At 39.4% G+C, this 26,904-nt stretch overlaps 1 protein-coding gene across 1 annotated transcript in view; it reads right to left on the reverse strand.

Moving 5' to 3' along the window:
- LOC121899460 (limbic system associated membrane protein) overlaps window positions 1-25,763 on the reverse strand; it is a 245,764-nt gene extending 220,001 nt beyond the window's left edge. Inside the window, exon 1 of the mRNA XM_042415303.1 lies at window positions 24,612-25,763. The gene's annotated coding sequence lies outside the window, so the exon portion shown is untranslated. The remainder of the gene's footprint in view (window positions 1-24,611) is intronic.
- Between the last annotated feature and the right edge of the window lie 1,141 nt (window positions 25,764-26,904).

A 26,904-nucleotide genomic window follows, 5' to 3' on the forward strand; every position in this document is an offset into this window, starting at 1 on the left:
ATCGGTCTAGCAGCACCAATAAAGCTCACTGACCGAGAAAAAGTTCAGCACACAACCCCAAACAGCAATCTTTTGTTTTTGTTCTTTTTTTGTTGTTGTTGTTTTGTGCAGATCACACAATGTTGGTTAGTGAGCTTTAGAGGTGCTGTCAGGCCAGACTAGCTGTTTCCACCTGTTGCCTGTCTTTATAGTTGGGTAGCTTCATAGTACCTTCATACTTTGGGGCGAATTCACAAAAGGATTGTGCAGCTTTTGTGGTCGCTAAATCTGCCCAAATGAGACAAAAAGAAACCGTGTAATTCACAAAGCACCCGCAAAGGGTGAAATGCACCCCAAACTGCGCTGCCAAGCAAATAGCATCTCAGTGATCCTTTGATATTTGCACATATGTAAATCAGATAATATGCATACATTTGGTGCAAAATTGGCCCCTTTCTATGCAAATGAATCCCATTGCAAAATCAGTCTAATTCACAAAGACCAGCACTAGTAGCCACACGCAGTTAGAGTGAAATTATTAGCGTCTGCAGAGTGTTGGTGGTAAGTGAAGCTCACTCACTCACTCACTCTCTGTCTCTCTTCACCTCAAATCTTCAAGCTTGTGAGGCTTGAATGATATTGAATTGATATTGAATGATAACTAGGGCAAACTCTTCAGTTGGGGGTGGGGTGGGGGTGGGGGTCAAGTGGGTATGAGGTTTTAGGCTTATCTCGGACTTTCACCTACTTAAAAATAACAATGTCCTGATAGCTCTAATGGAGTTCAGGATTCATCCATAAGGACTGCTTTATTACAAACAATCAATTTGATGGTTTTGTGCTCTCTGCAGTTTTCATTATGGACCAATCTGTGTGCTGAAATGTGGGGAAAAGCCTGAAACACTGGAGACCGCTCTGCTCGCTCAATCAGATGCAAAACAAGGGCAAATTGCACTCAGCTGCAAAACTTTATGGGTATGTTTGTACCGTCATATAATTAACGTAGGATTTTTGTTCGGACCTTGAGACTGGGCAGATAGTGGTTTCAAATGATGCACAATTCATGGTGCTATCAGCAGCTGCAATCCGTTCTTTGTGAATTTGCCCCTTAGTGTACAGCCATGAAAATGTACGAATCCTCACATCTAATTCTCAGTTAGAAAGCCAATAAGTGTATTTCCGAAAATGTTTAACTTAAGTGTCTTAAAATGACACCATATTGTGCAATTAGCATATAACCAATTCTGTTTGCATGTAACATTCCAGATGTATATGGACCAGAACAAGTCGACACATGCCATAAAAGATAAGTATCAATGAGAAATCTGACACATGAAAACACACTCATTTAGTGAAAAAAAATAAATGAAAACAAGCCATGCTTCAATCGATGATTATCTGTTCTTCATTGGGATGTTTTATTTCTGGCTTTTGAATCACATCATTTGTACCATTTTCCCCACGCACTACTCTTCCAGACACACACACACACCACACTTCCTCTTTATACAGTCTATGACTACACAGCTTATTATCTGTATAAATTCAAATGCACAATATGATTGTTCTGGCTTACATAACATTCACAAATAACACAATGTTCTACTGTTTTGCATCAACTGAGGAGCTTATTCACTGATTTTTGAAATACACTTTTTTTTGAGTGTTTTAAAATAGGTAAAACTGAATGTGAAAGACAACTGAGACAAAAACTGTCCCTATCAAATATTATTTATACAGTATAAACATTGTCTTCAGAAGATTCCTTTGTTAGCTACCTTATCTAGTCTAAAAATCAAAGCAGGCCTCTTTACTTTTATGTGGAACTGTCTGTTTCTGCTGCATCTCTTTATGTCCTCCCATTAGATCTCATAGCAACCGAGTTTGGCCCCAATTAAGCCCGTTTTCAAATGTGCATGAAACTGTCCTGAGAGGTAGAGATTTCATGTTCCGGCCTTATCCATGGCGGACTAATTATAAAGCTGGCTGAAAAGGCAGACTTGATCAGTGCTGACTATCTGTCAGTGCACAGAAGGACAGATAGGCAGCTCTTCAGAAAACTCCTTTTAAGGACAAAAGGAACAGATAAAAAAAAAATACAAAACCCGCAATGTCTGAAAGTCACTCTGAATCCACATGTCATCACTGGCGCAGTTGGGAGTGTAAAAAATGAGATCTTGAAAATCTGCTGGGGAACATTTTGAACTGCCATTATGCAAAAAAGAAAAAAAAAAAACAAAAACAAAACAAACAAACAAAAGAAACCCAGCCCACTCTCTGCAAGATGGAGAGGATTCTTTTACATCATAATGCAAATAAAGGAATGCTGTGGATGAATAATCCATGGTGAATTTTCTTCTTTAAACTGGTCATTTTATTCAAAGGAATTTAAAATGAGATAGATAGAATCACCTAATTTATTGATGACATCTATTACAAAAATGAACAATATGTTGCTATCCTTCGGAGGTCATTTACAGCTTCTGTAGAAACTGTTCCAGTCTCTTGTGGCTAAGTCTCATGTAGGCAACATGAGGAAGAATATGAAACACTGTAGAGCCCATGTTATTTTCCCTTATGGTAAAACAATTGATCCCAAAATGGAAACTAGCTTGTTTTAGAACAAGCCAAGAATGTTTCATTTTGAAAGGATCAACCTTTGAGATTGTGGCTGTCACTGCAGTCTACAACATGAATTCACATTGTTCCATATTGGTCCTGTTTCCAAGAGAAAAGTCTTCAGCTCATGTTGGCTGAGGTACTGTCTGTGCTTTTTTACCATATCCTCTGCCTTGTTCTCTGTTTCTTATCATTTTAATAATGCTCCAGCTGTCTCTCATCAAAATGATGAGGCTAAAGCGGTACGCTGAAATGCATGTTAAATCAAAATGGATGTCTCAAACTTCAACTTTATTTTAACAGCATAAAAGAGACTGTGCTAGATTTGAATGATCGGTAGTGGTTTGTTAAAAAAGAGTGATATTGTTAGGATATAAAAGACATAAACTTTGATATTCTAAAGGGATTAGCATCAAGGTGTCACAAAAGACCTGAAAACAAGCCTAATCTTTGTATTTATTTTTATATCATGACATTTTAAAGCATTGCCAAGAGTCCTCTTAAGTGTTTTTTTTTCATGCGGGTGGAGAGGGAGGGGGGGTGGTAGTCTTGTGAAGCAGATTCTTTCTTCAGATAAGACAAATTATGACATGCTGCTCAAAAAGAGCGAAGCATTTTTAAAAACATGGCACAGAACTGTCAAGCTCTCAAGCCAAAACAAGGTCTTGAGATTAAAAAGAAAAAAAAAAAGTCCATCCATCAACTGCGAGGCAGTGAAACGGAAACAAAGTAACAATCCATATGAAAACACTGTACAGTGATAGTAACACTATGAAATAAAAGACATTACCACTACCACTCCACTGCTCAGTTGTTGAAACCACTGATGTTGCATTCAAGACAGTCTTTAGCCAATTTACAACATCTGAATCCAACAAACAAACCCTTGCCGTTGAAGAGTATAGCCATCTATCATTATTGCATTCTGTACTCTGCTACCCGGCGATTAGGAAATCTTCCAGTGTGGTGATTCATTAGGTGCTGGGTATGTGCTCTTTTGAAACCTGGCTGATTGATTGCTTTTCTTCCACAGAGCTGTGAGTTGTCTAACTTTGCCAGCGTCTTTGTTTGTCTGGAATTGGCTTGCAGTAAAATAAATAAATAAACAAATAAATAATAGAATCCCAAAGATAGATGTGCAACAGTCTCACATTATTGGACAATTTCTGATAATAATGGCTCTAGCAAAACACTTGAAAATAACTCATTTCATCCCACATAGCACAGCACAGTACAAGGACTTTGCAATTATGAAGGACTGAACACTTAACTGAATCACCACCAAGCCTTTCTACCTCCAAACATTTAATTCAATGGCTCACCAATTACCTCCCTTCACCAGTTATCCAAATAGTGAATGAAAATTGCAACAAACAAAAACAACATTCAACACAGCTGTGTTGAATATTCATCTCAACCGAATTTGAATTGTTCAAGTTAGAGAAAAAAAAAAGAATATATCCAAACACCTTAATATGCATGCTATGGAAAAAGACAACAGGAAGTAACATTTCCTGGTTGGCTGAAAGAACTAAAATGCATGTTCATTATGAAACTAAATGCTAATCTACTAATATGTGCTTATTTGCTTTCTTACTGAGTGTTAGATAAGAATATTTATACCACTCTCAAGTCTGTATGCTATGTATGAAGTAGGGATGTGCAGAAAGCCCAGTATTTGTATTTGTATCTGTATTTGTTGAGGCAGCAAAATTATTTGTATTTGTAGTCAAATAAAAGTGGAAAGAGGCTTAAAAATCCTGTTTTTGTTTTTATTATGCTTTTAATTTTAGAAAATGAAAGTGTTACAATAAGTGTTCATAAATAAACTACCTTATGAAGGAGGTCCCCACACCGGGTCTTGAACTGGAGTCTCCCAGATCATAGACGACTGTGCCGACCTCTAACTAACAAATATTTTTAAAAATATTTGTATGAAACAAATATTTGTAAAAACATTATTTGTGCTTTGCCGAATAATGTATTTGTATTCGGGCACACCACTAGTATGAAGGTTAACTTAGCTTAGTATAAAGACAAAGCAGGGGGATAAAGCTCACTACTTAACATGCTATAGCTTCATATTTCATATATTAGAGTGGTATCGATCTTCTCATTTAACTCTCCTCCAGAAAGTGTATTTCCCCAAATATCTGCCTATTCCTTTAATATGCATGCTATGGAAAAACACAAGAAGAACAATCTCCAGACTGGCTGAGACAGCTAAAATGCATGTCTACCCTGAAACTTATTCAAAAGCAATTGTGTTAGGAGCTCAAATAACCCAAGCAGTAACTTAAGAAAAAGTACTGATTAATGCTTTGGCTTCTTTTCCCATCCCAGAGGATAGAAAGAGTTTAAGTTGTGGTCTAATAAGCTCACTGCAACCAGAAAAAAAGAAAGCAAAGATGAAAAAAAAGAGTGAGGGAGAGAAAAGAAAAGTCACGAAAGGATGAAACAATGAACAACATAGCGGAAAAGTGGGATATGACAGTTAATGCTAGGTCTTTGGGGAGAAATAAATCAGTATATAGAGTATGTCTGTCAATAAATTTGGTCTGACAGTCTTAACTTTAGAGAGACATAAATCTGAGCAATTTTCTTCTCAGGCTTGACTTATTCACCAGATTGCCAATCTACTCCGAGCAAAAAGGAGACTTAATCCCCTAAAAAGTTAACAAATCCACTTCTTTTCAAACAGAGAGAACACTTTGAGGAATATCCAAAGCACAAATAGTTAAGGGCGCTCAAAAGTAGGCACTGAAGAAATGTTTTTTTGATTTTTATCCCCACTTTAGTAAATATGGTTGATTTAACAAAGGGAGTTCAATTATTAAATCGGTAAAAGGCAGAGAAAATGTTCCAGCTAAATACAGTGTGAATCAAACAAGCTTAATTAATGGTTTGTATGGCATTTCTTTGTCCCACTTTGTTCTCCTCATATTTGGCCAACATGCCACTCATATTTAATTCTCTTTGTAACAGTCATCATAACTACTCTGGAGAGAAAAACAGTCAGCAAGAGAGAGGGGAGCAGAAGAGAACAAAGGCATTTGCTGGTCCAAAAATAATATCAGTGAAAGTTACTGAGCCTCCCATTGAACAGTTTCTTAAGTCTACATGAAGATGAACTTTCCTAAAGTATGGTTGATATTTTATAATAGTTGTATGAACTTCAGAAAAAAGAAAGTGCTTCTTGGATAGAGTTAAGTTTTTCAACTATAAAATGATGTCAAGTACTTATAGTTGAAAATAAATAAAGCAGCACTACGAAGATATGATGAATGCAACAGCAGCTATTTTCATACGATAGACTCCATATAACTCCTAACTGCATCTAACCCAGTATCACCCACGTTTGCATTAGTTTAAGTTCCTTCTCCACATTATTTTGTCTACAGCAGGTATGTATGTTACTTTATAAAAACCTACATTTTTATTTGTCATTGCAAGCGTTTCAACATGTGTCATCATAGTTGTCCACACTGTGAATACAATGCACTACAATACATTGGGTTTTGATAATGACATGACTGCACCAATGCTGCAGTAGTTAGTGGAACTGAACAGAGATTTCTTGCTCATCAATCTTGAGATTTAACTTTTTTATGCCAGAGGGAAATTGGTTTGTAGTGTGTGCACAAAACTTTACATACATATTAGAAGAAACATACACACCGGGAAGAAGAAAAAAGAAATCCAAGACATAGCCCACACATGGCATACATCCTTTGGAAAATACAACACAACACCGTCCAGCAGTGTTCATGGAGTACAAAGATTCAATGTGAAAGATGACACAATGCAGCCCAGAAATATACACAATATGATATTTTCTACTGTGGAGCACTGATTATAGTCCTGCTATGAGTTCTAGGAGTTTTTTTTATGTGCAAGACAAACACATCCGCCCCCCTTGTGCTACATGTGTGTTATAGAGTGCCATGGCTGATGGTATAAAGGAATTCCTCGCTCTGTTACTTTTGCAGCTGAGCGCCCGAAGACGTTGGCCTGTTGGTAGGGGCTGAAGCTGACTAAACAGGGGGGTGTTGTGGGTGAAGAAGCAGGTTTTCAATCTCTAAGAGGGCACAGGTTTTGTAGATGTCACTGAGATGGAGACAGTAAGCAACTGTCTCACACAGCTGGATTTACAAGCCTGTTTTGTTGCGTGTGTGATTGTACTTTTGTCTCTGCACTTTGGAGGAACAGATTCACATCAGGATTGCAAATCGTGGATGATCCAACAAAGTTAGGACATCTTGCTGGTCCTTCTATAAAGAGCTAAATACTGGAAGCTCAACCTTAAAAATATTTCAATGTACTAATCAATGACATTCACGTGTCTACATTGTTCTCTGATTCATACTGTATAACTCAAAGCAAAGGATGAGATTTATCTACAGACATGACAGTATGTTATTTTTCTGCACTTGTCGTGTCTGAATTTAAGTTTGATTTACTAAAGCAGAAGCTGATGGTGTAATGAGTCACTATGATTGGCTTCAAGGGGGATTAAAAGATGCAGTTCAGTGGTGAGATTTGTATGAAATCAGGAAGCTCAGACGAAAATACAACATGTAATGATGTTGAATTAAATGAGTTACACATTATTAAAGAAATGAGATTAAAAAACATGTACAATTGCAATTAAACTTAAACTAAGAAAAACACACAGGCACATATTGCTCATTATGTTAATCTTATCTATCTTATCTTTCTATCTATCTTACTTATACAATTATTATTCATATAAAGTATATTGACCTGGTTGAACGAGAAGACTCTACAATACCTTCACCGAGTTAATAAGGAGGCGAGTTCAGTCTTGCGACACAACTGTCAACAACCACCCACCCATGAAGGCATTCAGGCTCTGTCTCTCTTGGGAACAAATTAACATTGTATAGAAACATGTTTCTGGCCTCTCTGTGGAGGTCTGGGTGATGATTCAGATATGAAATGCCCCGAGGTGACCTGCGCTCAGTTGATCAGTTGCTCAGAATTGTCTGCGAGGATGATTCAGTCTTAAAGAGGTGCAGCTGGTGTCATCATTACAGTATATTTTAAACAACCCTTTTTTTCCTTACTTAGCATGCAAGATACATGTTGATGTTATTAATAATAGGAATGCAAGACAGGAACAGATGCTACACCTCTGATTAAAGATTAAAAGTGAAGAATTTTATCCTTCAACATAACTGTAATATAGATGAAATTTGCAAAAACATGGAAAAAAAAGAAAAGAGGAAAAAAGGGGGAAAAAAGAAATTGAAAAAAAATTGAATCCAATGTCTTATGTTAATATAACATTTTTTGTTACATCTTTAGTAAATCTGTACCTCAGTAAGAGTTTCCCAATAATATAGTGTAAAGTTGGTCATGAAAACTGTTATGAAAGCATGCTTGAGAAAACTTAAAATGCTATATGTGATCTGTGAACCAATGGTTTAAAGAGTCCATTAGTCTTATTTGTATCAGCTCTTGTCCAGAGTTAATGTGAAGTGAAGCTGAAATGGAGGAAGGTGAAGAATTGAGTTGAAAACCTTGGCATATGGTGCCGTCCAGCACACTCAGTGGTGAAAGATTCATTTCCTTCTCTAGCTGGTCTTACCAGAAATGTCAGTGTCAATTTAGTAAAGGTCTCTCTAAAAATGACTCACATAAAATCATCATCTCCACCTTTTCAATAAAAGGGAGTGGTGATCCGCTGGGAGGACGACTTTCCATCTTCTGAATCTCAACTGTTGCACCGAGGCAGACGGGCCTGGAAACTGCCCGAGGACATTAGCTGTCTTATAGAAACGATACTGTAATCGAGCTAAGTTATATATCAGAAAGTCGATATCATCAGACTGTTCTTTGGGGAAATGGACCATTATGTCAAAAGTGGCCCTTACTGTCATGATGCGTAGACGCATAATGGTATCTGGATGTATGTAATTAGTTTATAGCGCTAACGATTGATGAAGCCACAATTACGGTATTTCTGAGAGGAAGGCCTGACTTTACAGCCTAAGAATGAATGAAGAATGAGTAACTTAATGACTTTGTTGCTCAAACCGATTGCTTAAGAGGCTGGGGGCTATTCAGAGCTGCCCGCTAATCTTCTGCAGAAATTTCATTAACTTAAGTGCAGTGTTGCAAAGCGAACACAAGCAACATATGCAAATAAAGCTGTAAATAATCTATGGGCCAGTATGTGTTTCATGGATAGAGCCTCCACCTCTAGAACTCTATGAATTATGGAATTGTTTTGATTCCTGATGCTTTCTAGTCTGATTCCGAGTCATTTTGCAGCAAACACAAGAATTTATTTATCGTCAGTGCAGCATTTCAAAGATGTAACTGGTCCTGTGTGGCTTGGCTGCTGCGGTTCATGGTTCATGTACCATATCTCTAATGGAAATGTACATCAAAATAGAAACATATGCACGCACTGCGCCATGTGTTTATTTCAGTGTTACACAATAAGCAACTTGAGTGTGTTGAGTTGCAAGTATCAGATGATGTATAGTGTTTATACCAAAGGTAAAATGATGTATGTTGCAAATTAAGGGGCAAATTACTAAAGACATCATCCCACAGAATCCTAAGCTAAAGAATGAGACTATGAGACTTTTCTTGGGTGTGTGAGAGGGTTGTGGAGATAAAGAGAAGAGAGAAAACCACAGCAGGACAATGCATTTGAGTGGCCTCTCCAACCTTGACACTTTTCCTATCTCGAATATGAGGAAACCTGTCAATGTGAGAATATCCACTACATTAAACGGAGAAGACATACTTGTTGCTATAGCAACACATGTGTAACAATGTGGGTGGATATACATGTGCAGATGTGGTGATGGATGGATGAAAGGATAGAGTAGGAAAAAAGATGGGCTTGTCAAATAAGAGAAAGACATTCTATTTACATGAACTGAAAAGGAGTAAGACAAACAAGCTTACGTTGGTGCCTGGATGACTAGTTCTGCTGTGGAGAGAGTATGAGTGGGTGTGTCCGATTACGTGCATGCTAATGTACGTGTTTAAGGGCTTTACAGCTTTAATCTACTGATTGCAGCAGTGTAAAGGCTTGGAAGGTCTGGTCACATGGGATTTTTTTATGTCAATGAAAGATGGGTCAAGACTGCACTTGGTTCCAAAAAAAACCCCACTGAATATGATTCATAGTGTAACATTTTGATGTTGTGTGAAACAGTTAAATGTCATCGACTCAGCGACTTTTCCTAAAACATGCATTTGAAACAAAGCTTCTTATTTATTTATTTAGTCTTTGTTGTCCCCAGCAGAACTGCAAATGGCATTGGGTTGAAAGCGAAATTACAGTTAAAAGAACAGTTGGAAACACTCTGAATGTTTGGGCAAATTAGTGCTGCAGAATAAGATGTATGTCAAAAATTTTTGCTTTTTTGTCACAAAGCCACATTTATTTTCTTTAATTCTTGCGCTCTCATACACTTTTCTCATACACATTTTGCTCTCATTTTTCAGCACAGTTCCATTTCAAGAAAGGAAATCTGTCTCCTGGGTTCCATGAGAGTAAATAATAAAAAAAAAAAAAGAAAATCATAATTAGCTCATTTGGGGAGCTGCATGCATACATTCAGGGGATCATTCTGATTTCAAATGGGTTTCTCGTCCATGAAATTGCATATAATGGGAATTTGTCAATGGCTTATGCTCTGATTGTATTTCCCTGAGCAGTAGCAGAGACAGACGGAATTATAGTCAGAGCAATCGCAAGATGGGTGGGGGAGGGTGGCTGGAAAGGGCGGAGTGAAGTAAAGAAGGATGTAGATGGGAACATTTGAGCACCATTTGTGACCGCCATGCTATTATGTCCCCATTACACTCTTAATCATGCTGGGAGGGAGAGGAAGTTGAGAGGAAGGCAGGCATGCTGCTTTGTTTACAAACCAAATCTATGTTCTCTGCAAGCGCGACACATCATTAGCAATGGACACATCAGATCATAGAGATCTGAATACATAAGCAACAATCAATGCTTCAATTTGTGCATAAAACAAACACCAACAACAACAAAAAACAAAAAAAACTCTGTCATTATACTGGAGAAATCAACCTCATCTCATCTTTGGAGACCTCAACAAATCTTCCTTAAAGTGCCATCTCATTCTACTTCCTGTTAGTTGGGGTGCCATATCTTCACACAACTCCATGGCCACTCAGTCAACGCTTCCCTCCCAGCGAAATTAGCTTTATTGTGTTTTATCCTTGATAACTTTGTAAGAATGTGTGTGACAAGCTGGCTTCTGCATGTTTTCTTTTCAAAGTATCGAATAAAGTCAATCAATCAATCAATCAACAGCCAGCTGTCGGCCTCATTTATTTATGGTTCGCCCCTGAGATCCGACTCTGCTCTGGTCTGACTCCAGCTGCTTGCCACCTCCCGTGCCCTCCCCAGCCGTCAGTGCTCAGCTATTTCCCTAGCTCTTTAAAAGTTCACCCTATCAGAAAGACAGCATCAAGCCCCGGCTTAGCCACAGTCCTCTCAGACGCTCTCTGCATTTCAAAGTGGTTGGATGGGCTGTGATGCAGAAAGAGAGACACAGAGACAGAGAGAGAGAGAAAACCTTGGAGAATTCTCCACTCGAAGGTGGCTGATATATTCTACACAAACTGGTGCAATACATACAGAGCATTGTACACATGCAAACATAAATACATACGAGCCACTCACACATCAACATATGTGCACGCACAAACATGAACATACACTTTTCTCTTTGCTTGATTAACCTGACCTGTGCTGTATCAACACAATCTGAGAAGCAGCAACACCACAGTGCAGAAAGCTGCCACTGTTCTGGGAACGGTTCCATAACCCTGTTACACCTCCCTCAAGTGAACACACACACACACACAAGCACACACCTCATAAAACAATACACTTCAAGGGGACACATTAGAGAGGAAGACCTATTGCTCAGAGCACCTGGTGTTCTCATAATGTCAGAGTCAGATAGAGACTGGTAACCTGCTTTTCACAGTAGGTAAGGAGAACGTCTGTGTGTGTTTGTGACTGTGTGTGCGTGTAGGCGTGTGTGTATGCATGTGTCATGTCTTTTATCTGCACCCATAATTGCATGTATTTGACAAAGCTATTACAAGTCCAAACCCCCAAGACGCTGACACCAACAGCTGTGTCATCTTCTGTCATCTCCTTGGCAGATTTAAATGAAGCATTTGCACAAAATTACATCAATTCTTTTTCTTAGAATTATGGTTTGATTGTAATGCATTACTCGCCACAGACATGTGATCTCCAGAATGCAAATCCACTCTTGTTCAAATAAATCTTTTAGTTCCGTCCTAATTATTTGAAAACAAGGCTTTTGCATTTCACTGTCAAACCTCTAAACACACACACACACACACACAAGAAAAACCCTTCTGTTCCTCTCTACTGTCATTAAAACTGTGTTCACACTGATGCACATAAATTTAAAAATGATGTTCATGTCTTAGAGAAGGTTTCCAGATCACTTTCAGTTTTTCTCATCCACACTGAAACTCCAAAACCAAAGGAAATCCATCAAGTTTCTTTTATCTGCTTTACCTTTCATTTGGAAAACAATGCAATTGCAATTAGAGCCACCGGTGCTTAAAGATGTGGGGTTGAGAAGATAAACCTTGTTGATAGACACTCACAGTAAATACAATATAACCCTCCATTCTGTCTCCTCTTATGTTGTGTTTCAGTTTAGCTGAACATGCTACGGGTCTTCTCATTGCCATATCTTCCTGCTTTGTTGTCAGTTTTCCAAGGCAGTGACAAACAACATTATTTTATCTTTCAGTTTGGATGACTTGTCTTCACTTCAATGCAGAGCCTGCATCACTAAAATGTGGACATATCTCATTAAATAGCTTCACTGTCACTGTCACATGCCAAATCATAAAACAAGCCAAAATTGTGACGCTGGTATGTTAATAGGAGAAATCAAGCAGGAGTAGAAGTATTGCCGCTTTGGAAATCATTTTTATGGCTTTTCTACTTTATTGGCATGCTGTGTTCAAAAATGAGAAACAGCGGAGAAAGAACGATAAACAGTTTGATAAATCACAAGGTTGATTCATATTGTGAATAAACGCTGTGTCTGTGTCTGACCCCAACCTGTGTTCTGTAGTAAACCTCAATCAGGTGCTATTAACTGTGATTTAGACCTCAAGTCTGAAGCACTGTGAGGATTTTTGCTTGTGAGTGCAATAGGGAAATTGCATGAAATCTAATTGAATACTTGACTGCTCCACTGTACCCACCCACAAATAGCCCTCAGGTGGAAGCTGCATCCTCAAGGACTCAGATTCCTTCTGGTGCTTTACGATGTCTTTGATTTATCATTTACCATCAATTTGAAAATTAAGTCATGCCAGGTTTGAAACTGCTACAGCCTATTAGAATAGCCATCAGCCTTATGGGCCTCCATGGGAAATGAAGGAGACGAGGGAGAGGTAGAGGCGCAGGGAGGGGAGGGAGGGCGGACAGGAGGAGGAGAGGTAGAGAGATAAAAAAGGGATAAATGATACAACTAGATGGATAACGACAGTGAGGGGTAGAGGAGACGGATGGATGAGAGAAGGTAAGATGAGGAGAGATGCAGCACGGGAGAAAGCAGGCTAAGGAAGAGAGATAGCGGGAAGCGAAGCGATGTAAAGAGAGTGAGCGACAGATAGAGAGCGAGTCAACAAAAAAAAAAACAGAGGCAGGGGGAGAGAGATAAAGTGAGATACAGTAAACAGGGAGAGGAAGATACTGGATGAGAGGAAGAACAAGGGGAAAGAAAAAGACAGACAGTGGGGGATAGCAAGAAAAGAGAGGCGTGATGTGGTCTGACACTAGCTAACCCTCTGGAACCAATCCCACCCCCATCACTCAGAAAAGCAGAGTGCTCTTCTTTGATCCTGAACACTTTGAACATTCTGTCAGCCTTGTACTTTTACACCAATGAAGAAGAACGAGAGGCAAAAAAAAAAAAAAACCCTCTCTGAGAGATGAGTTGCTTGTAAGCCACTCCACTAACACTCCTCCTTTTACCTTCATTCTTCCCATGTTTTGATTTTCTGCATGTGATGTAAGGAAGAGGAAATTTGCGGAGAGAGCCCCTGAAAGGGGGGGGTTAGTCGAGCGGATTTGGGAGACATTTGCTGAAAACGAAAAAGAGAAAGGACGAATGGGAGATATGGAAAATATATGGAGGGAAAAAAACAATTAGACATATTTTTTTCCCACAAAACTGAGGCATAATTGAGAACAAGAGTCCCCTCCAGCATCCCTGGTGGACTCTCTGTCTGTATCTCTCTGTGTCTCTCTCTGTATGCCTTTTATCTTTCTTCTTAGCTTTATCGCTCTTCTTAGCAACAATGGAAGTGTGTCTTTAAAGAGAGGCAACAATAAGGCGCTGATGATTACACAACTGCTAGCAGCTACCATGGGCATAATCACAGCCTGGCAGACGCTCCTCTGCCTGCAGTGCATTATAACACAAGACAGACACACAGACACACACACACTCGCACAGAAAGACAGATATTTATGAGCCCGAACACACAGAGGCCCCTTCACTCATCATTAGGCAAGTCTTGGTCATGGGGAGTCCTGTTCTGGTCTGTTGCAGCTCCCTTACGAGTGGCAGAGAGGAATACAAAGCGTTCGAACCTTGTTAAGCAGACAATGCAAAATGCTAATGCAAAGGTATTGTTTGAAGGAGGACTACTGCGGTGAAATCATGTAGAGAGTGAATGCAATAAACTTCAAGATAATAAGGGCTAATTAGAAAATGCTTGGCCTTGGCTGTTTTGTCAAACAAATAAAGCTGCGGTGGAATGATTACTAATGGGTGACATCAAAGGAGGATAAAACTGTAAGTGCATTACCATGGTAGTTATAAATCTGTCATGAGTCACTTTATTTACTCCTTAGGAATAATATTACCGAGCATTAACATCAGAGCTGTTCCCTTGGGATTTCTGCAGTGATTTCAGTAATATTTTGTAAAATGGACGTCGTCTGTTTCTGTTAAATCGCCAGTACCATGAGTTTTACTCCAAGAAATGGCTCAATATTGATGTAAAATGGTGATTTTAAAAGCTAATGTGAAATCGATGTAATAGTGAGAAACAAATGGAACCCTGTCAGTCTACAGCTATGCTAGCAGCTCTGTGAAGCTGTAATTAGGCACAGTAGCATTTTGAGCTAAATGCTAAGGTATAATTTTTTAACCGTAGTCACCATCTTAGCTTAGCTTGTTAGCATGCTTACATTTGCCAATTAGCGCAAAACACAGAGGCAGCCAGAGCTGATAGGAATGTCATAAGTTTTGCAGGTATTTAGTCATAAACTGAAGATTTTGACAAAGTATAAATTTGATGATGTGATGTTGCCAGATGAAGAGTAAAGGGATCATCAAGGTCATGACAGTTCATCCTGTGAGAAACACGACATTTGGTGCAAATGTGAAATTTGGTGCAATGTCTGTACCAAACATCAAGGCAATCCGTTAAAAAGTTGTCAAGTCATTTCACTAAAAATACAAAAAATCAACCTCATGCCAGCATTACAGGAAAAGTCAAGGCCTCACCAAAGTCAGTAGGCTTCATTCTCTAGAAATAATGTACGTCTGAACAAAATTTCATGGCTATCCATCCAATAGCTATTGAGAAATTTCTGTCTGGACCAAAGTGGTGGACCGACGACTGGCAATGCCATCCCTAGAGTCACGTAGCTTTCTAAATTCTGAAAAACAAAGTGACACCTACAAAAAACAATTTACAGCCAAAAATAAGGTGGATAATATAAAGTCACCTATTTAGATGATACATTAGAACCTCAATATTCTGTCTTTTAAAAATGCCCAACAGTGGAGCAATCTTTCTTTCTGAAATATTTTTAAAGGTGATTCTTTAGATGGCGATTCTCTCCCTGCTTCGCTCGGTAAGTGTGTGAGTGTTTTTATGGCCATCGATCAAGCCAGGCTATATACAGTGCGGTTCAGCCGGCCATGGTGCAGACTGAGTTGCTGATAAATTGTGAGCAACAACATGTCATGGTGGTGGTGGATCCATGGAGAGAGCTGAGAGCCTAGGCACTAAAGAGAGAGAGAGAGATGGCTATGTGAATGATAGATGGGAAGATGAAGAGTTGGTTGCAGATTCCATGACAGGATGTGCAAAAAAACAGACTGAATCATCACAAGAAAATTGCTATAAAAACACTTTACCACAGAGATGGGTGATAGATTATTACATTCACCTACTATAAGTTATCACATGTGGTACTATACATTACAACATGGAAAGCACTAATTAACACTTTATACTATTTAAATATATTCGCGGCTCCCGCAGGAGAGGTTCGTTACACACCCACTCAGTAGGCCTGCAAATCTAAATATATTACACAGGAATACGTACACACGATCAAATCAACTGCAGTAAATGGGAACATGCACAACTGACAGTGAGTGTATACGTGTGTGGTGGAAGAGATGTGTAGGTGCACAAGCTGCTAAAACAAACATGTCAGCTTCAAGCGTGTCTTTTGGGAAATACTCTTTCTATGGTTGACAAAGAACTCTTTGGTTTTCATGGTAGAGAGGTCACACACAAACACAGACACATTACAATCAAACTCTACAGATACCGAGATAATAAAATCCCCTCAAGCAGCGCTATCTCCAGTGGAAATATATCTTACAATGGAGGTGTGTGGATACTTATGCATTTGAGTAACTGAACCACCGAAAATGTCCTCAGAGACTGCAGTGTAAAGTGTACCGATGCAGTCACACAAAGCAGCAGTATGCAGAGGGTGCATGTATAGCATGGCCTGATTGTTTTTCTTCACAAAGCCACAGTGTGACAGCAGATGCAACGTCAATGGACACGGTTGTTCAACAGTCATACGGGGAAAATACAGGCATCTGTCTCTTAACTGCAGCTGGAGAGCTGAGTGTACACTGGGATAAATAACATACTTTTCTTTTTAATGAGTAAACTACTACACAGAGTCAGTGGTGGATAGAAGAGTCTACTTGTTTATCCTGTTCTTTTTTTATCAAATGTGTGGACAACTTTTTAAGTTGAGTTTGTTCCCCTAAGGCACACAATGTCCTATTTTCTGGAATCAAGGTGAGTGCACAGGTGGTGGCACAGGTTCATGGTGCTTGCTCACGCGGTTGTGACCAAAGGTGCTGGCACACCGGTGACACAGTTGAAAATTAGGTTATGTTGGGGGCAGGAGACAGTATCAGTGGGTGTATTAAAGACTGTTGACAATTAAAGTAGGTCCTCTTACCCAATATAAAAGTTGCATCCTCTATTAAATCCTGGTATACTGTAATTTTACCGAGTATTAACCTCCTCCAACAAGTTATGTTATTGTAATACGTTATTGAGTTGTGTTAAGATTCTGTACTGTACTTTACAGTACCAGTCAAAAGTTTGGACACACTTTGTCATTCAAGAGAATGGGATGGTGTGTCCAAACTTTTGACTGGCACTGTATGTACACACATTTACATGGTAGCACTAAATGACATTCTGCCAAAATAACACTGTAATAATAATAAAAAATAATAATAATTTGGTTTGTAAAATCTTGTTTTCATGAAGTCTCACATCTGTCACAGCCCCAGGACTCTATTGGGATTTGGGTTCTATTGTTTACATTGTATAATGTAATTGCTGTGATTTCACAACACTGTGACAGTAGCTAAAAACGCCTACAAACACAAGTGACAGGTTTAAAACAAACCTTGGTTAGTGACTCTTATTTTTAGAAAGACAAAAGATCAAATTACAACCATATAATATCTGTTGTAAACATCCACCACAGCATACTGCCCTGCTTCAACCTTGAACAACTGCACCTGCTGTAGTTGTGTAAACTCAGTTTTCTTGTGCAATTTGGGATTATAAACAGTATTTTGGGTGTCATCACTTTCGGTTTTAAATCCAAACAGGTAGTCACATTAGATGACGCTTGTGCAGCGCTTTGAAAATATACACCACATTCTTCAAATTAGAAGCTGCAGATGGAACACGCAGACCAGTCTGTCTGTCCCCAGATGGCTGCAGAGATTTAATCAACAATAGCTTATAGGCAGTAATGGATAACTGGTGAGAATCACCTCTAAATCTAACCTATTTCACACTTTGTCTTTATATCAAAAATACATGCATAACATGAATACCAGAGGTTTAAATGTTTTTGGAAAGGTTTACTTTGTCAGCAGCTACTGTACCTAGAGCCACTATGATTTGCTGGGTGAGCCAGCAACAGTGCACACTTTTGATATTAAAATTGCATTGTGTCACCAGTGTATATTCCCATTAGTGTGTTCTTGACCCATTTTAGCTCCAAATATGTCACTGTGAGCCACAGAATTACAGAACAGATGCAGGTGAGAAAACATCTGTTTGCATCCAGCAACTCTTGACTGTCAGATAAATGTAACTGCTGCTGTATTACGTCGGGCATCATAACAAGCTAGCACTGGATTATTTCACAAGAACTTGAACGCTGCAAAAATTGTCTGACACCTGAAAAACTATAGCCATGAAACGCTAGATTTAGCCATACTGCAGTTCTGATTCATTGCTGTTTTTGCAGCAGTAAACTATGCACTGTTAATGATCAACATAAGGCACACAAACACCAATATAAATACGTAAATGAATATCTAAACCAATATTGATGTATTTCATCTAATTCTCAGCAGCCTAGTCAGTTACCATATGATATTATTTTAAGCTTAAGCTGAAGCTAGACCAAAAACAATTAAATTGTTTCTTTCGTTAACAATGTAGGATTACACCTGACAATGTTATTGTCAAGGTCTTTGAGCTGAGTTACGTGCTGGCTAGGATTTATTCTGAATCTTGTATGTTTAAGATGCTGGGGCTGTTACACAACTTTTCGTCATCCCCCAACTCAGCACCCTGCCAAAGAAAGAAATGCATTGCATTTTTAAACTCAAAAGTTTCAATGACGCGCTCGACATATCATCATTCTTTTTATTGTTCCATTCCTTCCCAATAGCACATACAGCAAAACAGAAACTTACTTACTATCTGCACCCTGGTCCAAATTTGACTAGCAGGATAATTTGATCGTCAATGACAATGAAATTATGGCTTATTTGCTCATTTGGCTACGACAGCGGCTCTCTGGTATATTGGACATGCACAGACTGTTGTGTAGCAAGCAACTGCTAGCATCAATCATTATTTGGCCTCATTGGAAAGCTCTGCCCCATCCATATGCCAGTGTGTCCATGGTCACTGTCTCCCGGCAGAGAGGATTTGGCTTTCTGTTGCTCCGCAGATGTTCTCAGCTTGTGTTTGCTGCCCCTGCTGATTGTATTGCACTGCCGAGTGTATGTGTCCGTGTGAGAGTGCGAGTCTTTCCGAGACAGAGATAGGCAGACACGGTGACATGGTGGTGAGTGGGACTATCTGTCTCACTCTCTCTCTCTCTCTCTCCCACATACACACACACACACACACGTTATCAGCATTATAAGCCCATCTGGCGAGCTGTCTGCCAACAGTAGACTTGTGAGGCCTCTTTTAACACCATGTTTGTGGTGTGAGACAAAGATGAACTACATGGCTGCTGTGTTAAGCAGCTTCAGTCATTTCATTACCTCTGTGATCAAGGTCTAACAAGGAATGTCCAGATTCCTCACTGAAAAAGCTGTGATTAAAACCACAAGCTAAGATATGGTTGCAACACGGTTGATGGAGTTTTGTGCTCGGCAGGCTGGTGGTGGGACGTGAGAGAGCAGGGCACTGCTCACCCTCAAAAAACATTGTGAGGATGGCTTCATTTGCAACTGCTGCAGCCAATAACAAGAGGCCATGCTGCACATTCATTCAGTTATACACTGATAAATTAAGTTCCACAATGATCTGAAATTGTGCTGAAATGAGTAGTCAGATAGATAGTTGACAGTTACAACAATTTTCATTGAATTCTTTCAATTGATGAATGGTTTGTCATACAAAAATACATAAACATAGCTGGGTTTTTTTAGTTGTGCAAATGTGATGATTTGCTGCTTCTCTATTTTGTTTTTCTTGGAAATTTAAAATCATTGAGTTTTGAGTGGACAAGACAAGAAATATGAAGGTGTCACATTGAGCTTTGGGAACCTGTGAGAGTGATTTTTCATAATTCAGTCAGTAATGAACTTAATACTTGCAGCTTCTATTTGAATATATCTTATTGGATGTATACAAATTGTTTCCATTTTTTTAGATTATATTCTTTACTACTTACACTGGATATTGAAACATAATCTATACGGTAGTGAATGTATTATATACTGTTAATGCTTGTCAGTCATTATAATGAAGATTCAGTGTGTAAGTTTGATGCTGTAGGCAGGCACGTCATATTGGATGTAGGTGCGGGTGACATGTATGACATATGTGTGAAGCTCTTCTAAACCACTGTATATAATGTGTGTAGGAGTGCAGAGACACCTTGTGAAAGTGGCTTTGATGAAAACTCGGTTACAAACATAATGGAGGGCATGTGGAGACCTCACCAAGGTCACTCGGCTGTACACGTGATCCTGCTTTTGTCAGGAAAGTCCATCTTTCTTTAAGAAGGGCTCAGTGGCAATCAGTCCCTTGCTGCTGTTGGGAATGAGCCTCACAGGTGGCTTCCGCACTTTGGTCTGCTGGCCAACTACACTTCCTCAAACAAAGACATAATGTTGGATGGATATTAGCATCTTGCGTGTGTGTGTGTGTGTGTGTGTGTGTGTGTGTGTGTGTGTGTGTGTTGACTCTGAGCTGCGAGGAAGTGCGAGCAAAGAAGGTGTAGGAAGTGGGAGGAGGAAAAAAGGTCCAGGAGAAGATGAAAGAGAAGAGCCTGGAAAGAAAAGCAGGAGAGCACAAAGGAACAGGAGCACAGAGCTCTATCCTCCAGGCACCAAAGAGAAAGTGCAGAGGGAGGGAAATGAAAGGAAGAGAGGAAAATTTGAACTCCAGACCCCCTCCCCTTAACAGACACTGACTCATGCACGCATACACTTAAGAGCTACTCCTTTTTTTCCACATGTTTTGGCAATGTTTTGCATAACCTGACATTTCTGCATCTTTACCACTGAATGTCTTTGATGAGATATGGCTTTAAGGCATAGGCTGTGATTAAGATATTCCTCAAGGGAAAGCTTTGTGTCTTGTAGAATGGCTCCCTCTCTCATCAACTATAAAAGTCTTCATTTAGCTCTTCTGCCATTTCACAATTTTTCCTTTGTATGCATAAGAAGTGGAATAGGTGCTGCAGCCCTCCTACCCATTTGATGTCTACATGCAAATTTTTTGCTTCTTCCTTATAGAAACACATTTTCAAGGACCAAAACAGCCTTCTGACTTGAACATTTAAAATAACTAGAAAATGCATATCTGGCGGAAAATTAATGTGAATACTGACAGCTGGAATAAATCGCAAAAAACATTGCTGAAAATGCAGAAATCTGCAGCAATGTTTTAAAATCTTGCAGCACCACCTACAGGTGAAATTGTATCAAATGCTACAGATTTGCATCCCCATCTGTACAACTTTGCTGAATGTGGTTACCATGGAATATTCCATTTAAGAGAAATTGCAGTTAATAAGTAGTATGGTGATGTTTCACTAATGGCCACAAGTTGGCTCAAGGAGAACATGGAGAACTGTACTGAAGTTCCATTATGTTAAAGACAGCAGAATTGTAGAAACATCATGTTATGATATTACAGTAGTGCCCCCTGTGGGTAGAACTGAATCAAATGTTACACACTTGTGCAATGTGGCTGTATGTACAACATTCCCAAATTTGGTTGCAACTGAATTTAGCATTGAAGAGTTATGGCCCATTAAGTACATCAGGCCACGCCTTCAAAAGTTTGGTAACTAATTACAGATAAATGGTAAGTGATACCCAAAAACAAACTCAAAAGTTTTATTCAGGGTCATCTAAATATAGTATGTACCACGTTTGGTGAAGATTAGATGAAATGTGTGGCAACAGAAGCAAAAAATGTGTTTACCAAAAACTCCAAAGTGGTGGAAAAATTTTCAGGCACAAATGGGCGTGGCCTATATCAGTCAAATCGGCATTGTCCAAGGAACACACTGTGCAAATATTATTTTGATATGTCTCACAGTTCATGAGTTATTAGTCAGGATGTAAAACATGTAATGACTGACCACGTGGTGGTGCTATTGGTAACATGTTTTAATATGTTGTATGATGTAGTATTTCCACATGGGACACCTATACATGAAGCATGAATACTTTAGCACTTTTAGTTTTTGAGATATCAGCTTTCCGACATTCCCACCAGACTTTCCATTATAAATTTTAATATTATAAAAGATTATATAAAATCAAAACCAAAATATGCTAAATCTAGAATAGAATTTAAAATCCTTCTTCTCACCTACAAAGCCCTTAATGGTCAGGCATCACCATATCTTAAAGAGCTCATAGTACCCTATTACCCCACTAGAACACTGTGCTCCCAGAATGCAGGCTTACTTGTGGTTCCTAGAGTCTCCAAAAGTAGAATCTTCCATTCTACTCTTGAGCGATCAGCGATCAGGCTCCTCTCCTGTGGAACCATCTTCCAGTCTCGGTCCAGGAGGCAGACACCCTATGTTTAAGAGTAGGCTTAAAACTTTCCTTTTTAATAAAGCTTATAGTCAGGGCCGGCCCAGGTTTACCTTGACCCAGCCCCTAGTTATGTTGCTATAGACCTAGACTGCTGGAGGAATTCCCATGATGCACTGAGCTCCTCTCTCCTCCTCTCCCTCTTCATCTGTATGCATTCATGTCCAATTAATGCAAGTTACTAACTTGGTTTCTTCCCCAGAGTTTTGTGCTTCCTCGTCTCACAGGTTTCTATGGATCATGGTCATGGATTGCCTGGCTATGGATTGCAGGCTTCCATGGACCGTGGCTGTGGACCTCATGCTGCCGTGGTCCTGTTTGACGCCCACGCCTGCTATTATTATTATTAGTCATATTTCTATTATTATTGTTGTTGTTATTGTTATTGCTGTTTTTGTGCGTCTCTGTGTCTCTCTCTCCCCTCACCCCTCCCTCTTTCTCTCTCAACCCAACTGGTCGAGGCAGATGGCTGCCCACCTAGAGCCCGGTTCTGCTTGAGGTTTCTTCCCGTTAAAGGGGAGTTTTTCCTTACTGCTGTCACCAAGTGCTTGCTCATGGGGAAATGTTGGGTCTATGTAAATTAAAGAGTATGGTCTAGACCTGCTCTATGTGAAAAGTGCCCTGAGATAACTTCTGTTGTGATTTGACACTTTATAAATAAAACTGACTTGAACTGACATATGCTAGAAATAAGAAAAGTCATGGCAGCTGATCATTTTGATATTTGAATGGTCTCTGTAGCTGAGAGAATGCAGAACTAGATAGCAACTGAAAAAAACAGAAGAAGATTGTCAGCATTCACACAAATAAATCTATCAAATCTCTATCCCATATAATTCTGCAGAGAGGTATTCATAGTTATTGTTCTGAGATCTCAGAGGTTTCTCACCAGTCTGGCTTGAAATTCACTTGACATATTGCAGCCAAGTACAGATTATTATAGCTCTGCCACTGGGACAAAACACCTTCCCTGAATCACCTTTTGTGACTCGATTTTTCCGATCGCTTGAAAGCGTGATTCAGACATCAGCCCTCGCTGGGATGCATCTTATTTCCCACAAAATACCAATCAGACTTTTCCTAATTCATTTCAATAAGCAATGACTCAGGCAGCTTAAAAGTTGTCAAGACAAAGTGCCCACTCTCCCACTTGTCACATCAGTCTCTGCAGTTAAGACCCCGTTCCCACATGTGGGCTTCACAGGGCCCCAAAGATAGAGACACGCAGCAAGTCAAATGCTTGTTGCTAATGCTGATGGTGGTGCTAGGAAGCTGGAGCATATTGATGCCAGTGGGTGTAAATCTTTTATTTCCCCACAGTATTTCCATCAGTAAGGCAGAACTTGACAAAGTAGGAAGTTCCCCCTGTGAGCAGCACCTTCAGCTGAGCTGCTGAGCTCACACTTATGCACACATGTAGCCTACACACATGCACACACGTTTTTATTATTAGTGTTATGCTACCACGCTCACAAAGACATTGCCAACATGCTAGTATTCATAGCACTAAAAACAAAGTACAACTGAGACTGATGAAAATGTTATTAGTTTTGCAGGTATTTGGTCATAAACCAAAGTATTGAACAAATTTCAATTTTGACATGATGATGGGGTTGGGGTAGATAAAAAGTCTGAGGATCACCAACATGATTATAATTCATCCCGAGGGGAACATAAATGTCTCTATCAAATTTAACGGCAATGCATATCCAATAGCTGTTGGGACATTTCACTCAATACCACAAATGTCACCAAAGTCATTAGAATACATCAGCTGGCCACCATGAATATCTGTAGAAAGTTTTATATCAATCTATCTAGCAGAGATATATTATTATCATATTTCACTGGATAAGTGAAAACTTGTTAACCTGCTGGTGGTGCTAGATGGAAAGACAGAGGATGACCAAGATCATTAAGATTCATCCTCTGGGAATGATGAATGTCTTTACCAAATATCATGGCAATCCTTCCAAAGTGGACCAAAGTGGTGGACTGACCAACAGGCTAACAGAACGACAGAACGATGTGTTATTCAAATTTTTAGACACCTCATGTGAAGGCAGAGCTGTCAACTACAGCATATGCCTGTATATACATAGGATAGGATATGTATACAGGAAAATCAAGCTCCATTGCTGCTCTGTATCCACTGGTCCTATTTAGTGCAGGACACACAGACACAGACACAGATACATATGCACAGAAACACATATATACACCTGCACATGTGCACACAGACACACAGAGACACACACACACACACACACACACACACACACACAGACACACATACACACACACACACTGCAAACCACTCACGGTTCCAGCTCTTTAACACCAAAGTTATTTTGTTCCGGGCAGGAACATGTGGGGGAGACGGATGCTATCAGAGAGCTGCAGACCTGCTCTCAAACTGACTAATCACACAGCCAGAGAGAAAGACTCAGGAGGAGTACCCGAGCTGGAGACAGAGGGGGAAGGAAGAAAAAAAAAAAAAAAACAGAGCAAGAAAGTGGGTGGCGACGGGACAGGCAGGCGATCAGAATGAGTATAACTACAGTAGGGATGATACAAGAGAGGAGCTAAGACAAATGAGGAGAAATGACAGAAGAAAACAAAATAGGAAAAACTGCCCCCTGTTTCTTTACCACCACATAATAAATTGCACTTATTGAAGTCTCTGTGGAAAGTTCAAAACTGAAGCGATTTTGAGTCAGCGGCTTGTTGCAAGGGATGCCAGCGGTGAGTGCTGGTGGGCGAGACATGAGGAGAGTAATCCGTTTAGCCGGCACGGTGCATGTCATCGGATTCCATTAAGGTTGCATTGTGTTACACGTAATATTCAGCAGTAATAAAGACTCCCTCTGAAAACACTTTCCAGGAAGCTCGGATTCAGAGGCTTACACTTAAATTGCTTCTAATGACTCCTATTCACATTTAATTTATTTGCAACCTTCCTGAGGGATTTGATAAATGCACAATGTATATCTGTTCTGTGGCTGATTTTACTCAGTTATTGCATTGGTACAGCTTATTTTGCTGCATTCATGAATAGGTTAGGTTAGGTTATATATACTATATATAACCTTTTTTATTTTTTTATTTTCACATTTTTGACAGATTTTGTGATTGGTGTAGCAAGGATTGTGACAATATCATTTATTAGGTGGTATTCTTATATTGACTTATTGAGAAACATAATATAACTGTTTAACGGCTGCTGAATTAGTGGCAGCCTCTTGGATAGAGGCCTTTATGTTCTCACGGCCCAACATTTCTACAGCAGGTTAACTATAGACACTACCTCTACTCAGTAATGGCAATGTGTGTGTATGGAACTGATTTTCTTTGCTGTGATAGTCCTTGCGATCATCTTTGCTGTGACTCCACATTGTTTTGTTTTGAATGAAAAGCCTCACCCATGTAAAACACCAAGTTTTATTTGAACAAGTGCTAAAAATTAATTAAAACAGTGTGACCTCTATCTGGGTTTCAGCTCTCTCCTTACTATTTTTTTTAAAAAATGGGCAAAAAGTAGATGCTGTCTCTTTGATGCTCTCCAACAGGGGAAAAAAAAGTAATTATGCCATCAAAACCAAAACCAGGAAGCATCCAAATTTAATCTCCAAGTCATTTGATTAATCTGATAGAAGCATTAGTTTATCATTAATCTTTAATCTCGAAGTTCACTGTGAATGTCAGAGTGGTTGAATTTCTTCTCAATTAAGATGGGTCCGCTTGTGCCAAATGGCTATTGCAAGTCATGTACAAAGATTTCCAGATTGCATCATAAAATTTTAAATAGCAAATCCTTCATACTTTTCTGACCACATCTCCTCCGCTTGCTGTTGGAGGTCATTGTACAAACCTGACCTTGAGAGAGTGGGGCTGCAAGGAGTTGGTCTGGGCTGAAGGTGATACCCAAATATATTTTTCCTTTCATTTCCACTGCACAGAGAGCTCAACTTCTTTTCACTATGCACTGGGATTTCCGGATTTCATTAAAATGGTTTGGGAGAGATTAAACGTTACTTTATCGCCAGTCCATGAGAGCTCAATTATCCTCTTGCCTAGTACGAGTAGATCCTGGCTCTTCACATTAACCTTGGCCACCTCTAATCTCTATTCAGGTCTTATCTTGGCCTTTCAAATACACTAGTTTGGGCCTTATCATCCGGTGAGAGTGGTTTTTGTTGTGTCGCCAAGAGCTGTAATTGAATGTGGATGTGGTGCACCCTGGACAGGGGTTCTAGAGATCCAGAGATCCAGTGATCTTTGAGGTGAAGTATTTGCTTGATGCTTCACTACTTAAGTTTTATGAGGAGAGACTATATTTCAGCATTTTGCATGACCCCTCTGCTAGTGCAACACCATAACTTGGATCTTGAAGTTTATTTCAGAAAGAAACTAACTGACCAAAACATAAATAATAGATAAATACCAAGATCATTCAATTAATTTACCAATTATTTTACTGCTAGTGTGTAAAATGCAGCAGCAAAAGTTGCTGTGTCAGCTATTCCACTGCCCATGCTTGCATGAAAAAAATAAAATCTTGAATCGTCCTGATCTTTAAGCTCCCAGTTAAAAGAGATAGCATACCAATGGCCTT

Source organism: Thunnus maccoyii, chromosome 6 (genome assembly GCF_910596095.1).
Source record: "Thunnus maccoyii chromosome 6, fThuMac1.1, whole genome shotgun sequence".
NCBI classification, from domain to species: domain Eukaryota; kingdom Metazoa; phylum Chordata; class Actinopteri; order Scombriformes; family Scombridae; genus Thunnus; species Thunnus maccoyii.